Source organism: Leptonychotes weddellii, chromosome X (genome assembly GCF_054177405.1).
Source record: "Leptonychotes weddellii isolate Sample4059 chromosome X, ASM5417740v2, whole genome shotgun sequence".
In the NCBI taxonomy this organism is placed as follows: domain Eukaryota; kingdom Metazoa; phylum Chordata; class Mammalia; order Carnivora; family Phocidae; genus Leptonychotes; species Leptonychotes weddellii.
This window is the reverse complement of record NC_138385.1, coordinates 425,233-431,442: the sequence shown is the minus strand read 5'-3', so window position 1 is coordinate 431,442 and position 6,210 is coordinate 425,233.

The following is a 6,210-nucleotide window of genomic DNA, read 5'->3' as shown; positions in this document are numbered from 1 at the left end:
GTTCTAAGATTTGTGAGTTTTACTATTACATGCCGGGGTGTTGGCCTGTTTTCCTTGATCTTGGGTGGGGTCCTCTCTGCCTCTAGGACACTAATGTTTCTTTCCTTCCCCAGATTAGGGAAGTTCTCAGCTACGATTTGCTCAAATATATCTTCTAGTCCTCTCTCTCTCTCCACCCCCTCTGGGATTCCAATAATTCTGACATTGGAACGCTTCATGGTGTCACTTATTTCTCTGATTCTATTTTCATGGATTCTGAGTTGTTTTTCCCTGGCCTCCTCTTTTCCCTTTTTATCTATTATATTGTCTTCCAGGGTGCTTATTCTTTTTTCTGCCTCACTTACCCTAGCTCTTAGATTATCTAGATTAGATTGGATCTCATTGATAGCATATTTAAGTTCTGCCAATTCAGCTCTCGTTTCTGCCCTTAGAGACTCTATGTTGCCATTAATTCATTTCTCCATTCTAGCTATTGTCTTCACAATTGCTAGCCTGAATTCCATCTCTGACATCTTGGTTATATCTGCATCCATTTGTAAATCTGCGGCATAAGTCATAATCTCTGAGTCTTTCCTATTTTGGGGGTTCCTCCTCCTAGTCTTTCTGTTGATGGGTGTTTGAGGGAATGTATAGAGTCCAAATTATTGACCACAACCCAAGCAAGATGCACCTGTTTTTTTGGGACCTTAGAGTTGCTGGCCTCTTGTTCTCCCAGCCCATCTTCTGTGGGAGGGGCCTGCTGTACTGTTACTCAGGCAACCCTGTTGGGTTGGAGTTGCCCTGCCCCCCTGTGGCAGGGGATTGGGTCAGTGGGAACCAGTTTTTTGGGGCTTTTGTTCTCTGGTGGCTTTCCCGGGCGGCTTTCTGCATCTCTTCCGAGAGTCAGAGCAGAAGAGACTGTTTCCAACCCTCTGCCTCAGAGCAGAGAGATCGCAGTCTGTTCTTCAGTGAGCTCTCCAGGCCACAGTCTCTCCGTTTCTGTCTGTGCTGCTATAAACTGCAGCGTCCTGGGTTGTGCGCCCCTCTGCAGCACTCCCAGTCCTGCCTCCAGGTCGGGGCATATCTCTGCCCTTTGTGCTTTTAAAACTGCCAGCTGCCCCCAGTTCGCATGCATGACCCTGCCGCTCCAGTTTCCGTCTAAAGTCCTTTCCCTGCTGCTACCGGTCTGCGAGTCTGTGCCCTGTCCCCAGCATGGGAGGTTATCGCTCACCGGTGGTGTAGGATCCCCACGGCCAGGCTCCCTCCTGCTGCCATTTATCCTCTGATATCTGCCCATGGAATCACGGCTCCCCACTTCGTACCTCGAAACCAACCACCTGTGATCTTCTGTTTGTAGAGATCCAGATCTATCGTCTGACATCTCAGACAGATTTCGTGGGTACTCAGAGTGGTCTGGTAGATATCCAGCTCAATTCCGGGGACCAGTTGGAATAGGGTCCCCTACTCCTCCGCCATCTTTTCCCTGTGTCGGACCTTAGAACACTTTAAAGCTACAAGGACATTCCCTCCCAACTTACATACTTTGTGGTCCCATATTTTAGCCCTGCCCCATTTTGTTAGCCCCCCAAATTAAAAGTATTAGACTGGCTGGCTCAGTCAGGAGAGCATGCAATTCTTGATCTCGGGGTTGTGAGTTTGAGCCCCACATTGGGCATAGAGCTTACTTAAAAAAGAAGGATTAGTATTTATGGAAACAGTTTTTGCTTAGATTTAGCCACATGTTTACAAATTCTTTGTTCGCTATCCCTTGCACTGGAATAATTTCCCTCTTCCTGAAGTACAACTTTTAGAAGTTCATTTAGTATAGTTATGCTTGTGATAAACTCAGTTTTGTTTATCTGAAAATATATTTCTTTTTTTTTTATCTGAAAATATATTTCTTGTTACTCATTATTTTTAAACCAGATTTTAAATTGATGTATACATACAAGTTCTATAAGCATGCTTGTACAAATCTTTTTGTGGACAAATGTGGATATATCTTTTGAGTAAATGCCTAGGAGTAGAATGGCTGGGTCATAGGGTAGGTCTTTGTCTAAAATTAAAACTGCCAAAAGTTTTCCAAAAACACCTGTTCCACTTTATCCTATTGGCAATGTATGAGAATTCCAGGCACTCCAAATTCTGGTCAACAATTACTGCTACCAGCATTTTAATCTTGCCTGTTTTATTGGGTTTGTAGTAACATAATATTGTGGTTTAATTTACATCTCTCTGATGACTAAGCGACTTTTTACATACTTATTGGTCATTCCAATCTTTTTTTGTGTGTGTGAAATTCAACTACTTTATTCATTTTAATGTTTTCTTTTTTTTTGACTGTTTATTTGTAGTTATTTATATATTCTGAATATTAATTCTATGTTAGATATATATTCTACAAATAATGTGTCCCAGTCTGTGGCTTGCCTATTCACATTCTTAATGGTATCATTTGGTGAGTAAATGTGTTTCCTAATTTTGAAATCTAATTTATGAAGTTTTTCTTTTATGATTAGTGCCTTTTGTGTCATTAGAAATATTTGATTCTCCCAATGTCATGAAGATATCCTCCCATTTTCTTTGAGAAGGTCTATAGTTGTAGTTTCTATGTTTAGATCTATGATCCATCTAAAATAAATTTTTATGTTTGGTGCCAGGTAAGGGTAGCGATTTACTTTTTCATATAGTTATGCAGTTGTTCCTGCAACATTTGTGAAAAGCAAATTCTTTTCCCCTTGGGTTGCCTTGGTAGATTTCTCAAAACTCAATGACAACAAATTTATGGCTCTATTTTTTACTTTGTTTTGTTCCATTGAGTCGTATCTCTATCCTTAGACCAACAGCACACTGTCTTGATTATGATTGTTTTCTGTAGGTCACAAAACAGTCTTCCATGTTCATTCATATTTTCCAAGGTTGTGTCAGGTATTCAGGTTCTCTGTGAAAATCCCATGAAAATATTACAATCAGCTGATCAATTTCTTTTTTTTTAAAGGCACCTGAGAATTTTGATTGGGACTACACCAAATCTATAGTTAAATTTGGAGAAAATAGACATATAGAAACATTAGCAATATCGGTGCTTCCAAACCATGAACATGGCATAAGTCTCCATTTATTTATTTAGGCATTCTTTAAATTCTCTCCATTGATTTGGAGTTTTTAATGGTAACTAGCATATTTCATTATCTAACTACCAAGTACTTTATGTTTTTTAATTCTAATATAATGGTACTATTTAATTTCATATTCTAAGGTTTTGTTACTACTATATAGAAGCTCCCACTGCCCTCCACCACCGCCCCATTCCGGTCTTCGGCCCCTCCACCTCCTTAGTCCAACTTCTCTGCTCAATCTCTTCTCTCCTCCAGCATCAATCATCTTCCCAGCCCTCCACCACCTCCCCTTTCCCCAGTCCTGTAGCCCCACCCCATGTCCAGTCCTTCAGCTTCTTCCTGTCCCAGGTCCTGTAGTTCTGCCCCTTCCAGTCAAACCCTCTCTTCTATCAGGTCCTCTACAAACACCCCTCTTTCTAGTCTTAAGCCCCACCCACTTTCCTTACTCCCCCAGCACCATTACACCAGTCCAGTCCTCTCCCCAGTTCTCTTTTCCCTCCCCTCTCTCTACTCCAGCAACCTCTCCCATCTCCCCAGTCCTGGAACTCCTCCTCTCTCCCCAGTCCTCTAGCTCTGGCCACTTTCCTCATTCTTCCAATGCCCTCCCCATCCTGGTCCCCCCAGGTCTGCAGTTCTGCCCCCCTCCAATCCACCTGCCTCCCACTCCTCAGTTCTCCATCCCTGCCCATTTGTTTTTACTACTCCAGTCCTGCTGCAATTCCTATACCTCTAGCCATGTTCCCCTCCCTGAGCAGTTCCTGAGTGTGTTCAGAGTGGAGGGTGTGCCTCTCCTCCAATTTCCCTGTCTCCCTTTCTTCTTTGTCCCTGTATAAATGCCATGTCTGAGAGTTCCAGCCCTGCTCAATGTCCTTTGGCCTGGCCCTCTTTTTTTTTTTTTTTAATATTTTATTTAGTTGAGAGAGAGAGAGGGAGCGTGAGTAGGGGGAGGGGCAGAGGGAGAAGAAGACTTCCCGCCAAGCAGGGAGCCCAATGCAGGGCTCGATCCCAGGACCCTGGGATTATGACCTGAGCCGAAGGCAGATGCTTAACCGACTGAGCCACCCAGGCGCCCCATGGCCCTCTTTTTTAATTATGTTGCTCTTCTTCCCTTCTCTGGTCCTTAATCATTTTGCCTGCCCCTCGCTCCATCATTATCCTACTCTGCTCTACCCTCTCTCGTGTCCTTTCCCTGTCCCATCCCCATCCCCCAGCTCTCAGGTAGGTCTTCATTCATCTTACTGCTTTCCCCTCACAGTAGTTTTATTTTGAATTTTATTAGTGTTTGTGAGGTTGAACATGTTTCATGCTTAAAGGAAACTTTTACATCTTTTGGTTAATTGTCTTTTGCCCATTTTTCAGTATGACTTTGTCTATGCGACATAATTTTGCTGAATTTTTTCAAGCTGAATTTACAGTCTGAATTTGCTCTGGTATCATTTTTGCAGGAGTTATGTTGTTGTTGTTTTTCATAAATGGGCAAATATATTGGCCTTTTCTCTCTTTGTCCCTGGATGAGTCATAGAATGTCTTACACCAAAGTTAAAGGTGGAATTACCCCATATTTTCTTCTGGTACTTACATGATTTAGGGTTTTTAACATTTATTTTGGTAATCCATTTGGAATTTATTCTTGTATATGGTTTGTGATATTAATCTAATTTTAGCTTTTCCCAAATTGCTACCCAGCTGTCACAACACTATTTGTTAAAAAGTCTGTCTTTGTTTCAGTGGTTTGAGATGCCACCTCTGCGTACTTGTCTGTTTCTGGATATTCTACTTTATTCCACAGGTTTGTCTTCACGAAATAAAGAACACTGGACTTAGAGCTGAGTTATTTGGGTTCCATTGGTCTCTATGTCTGTTTTTGTGCCAGTACCATGCTGTCTTGGTGATCACTGCTTTGTAATAGAGCTTGAAGTCGGGCAATGTGATGCAAGATAATGAAAGTAAAATCATTTGGTTACTCTACTGTGTGGCCAGTACATATTAGATATTTTACATGTATAATGTCATTTAATCTTTACAACATTCTTGTTGGTATACCTTGTTATTCTTTGTTATTCTTCATGCAGAAGAATGAAACTCGACCATTCTGAGGTAGTGTAGTGTCTTCACCTGTGCTCCCTTGCTACCCAATATGTGACTCTTATAACATTTATCCTATTATCTTACAAATGGTTCATTTTTTTGAGATGGTGGGAGGGGAAGAGGGAGTGGGAGAGAATCTTAAGCAGGATCCATGCCCAGCAGAGCCCACCGTGGAGCCTGAGGTGGGGCTCGATCTCACGACCCTGAGGTCATGACCTGAGCCCAAATCAAGTCTGAGGCTTAACCGACTGAGCTACCCAGGAGTCCCACAAATGGTTCATTTTTAAGGTTCTTTATAGTCTGTTAACTATGGGTGATGATAGTCCCTCTCAGCTTGGGCTTGTGGGGATTAAACAGTATGACTCAGTGACTGGCACACCGTTAGCTTTTAATAAATGTTAATCACTATTCTTATTACATATGTGTCCCCACTAAGTAAGGGAACTAACATCCTTTATTCATAAACGGGCTGCCTCATTGTAGGGTTTGTGTGAGTGGATGAAGCACCGCTTCACTGCAAAGCACTCCAGTGCAAGCAAAGGCGGGAGGAACAGGGTTGTTAGTTATTAGAAAAGAGACCAAAGAATAAGTACTCACGTCTGTATAACGCACTTGCTTTCAAAGGGTCGTAGTGGTGGACGATGTTGGGGAAGTCCTTAGGGCTGGAAGCCTCGGAAGAGTTCTTAGGATTTTGTGTGTAGAATATGAAGTTTTGAAAATGGTTGAATTGGGGTGGCAACATTCCGATCAAGGATGGCTTTCAGGAAAGGTTGGTGCAGTGGGCGGGATATTTATTAAAATCAGGCCAATGGCTCCATTCCGAAACAGACACAAAACAAGTCCCCTTTGAGGGCCAGGAAGCTCGCTCGGATTGTGGGACCAGAAAGGCACCGAGACCAAGGCCCCGTCGCGGCATCTAGGTCCCAGATTCACTTGTAGCCGAGAGGGGATCGGGTCGCTTCGAAGGCTATTCTGGAAGGTGTTGCCCGTTTTGGGGTGGTACTGGGGTCAGGTTCGGTCTCTG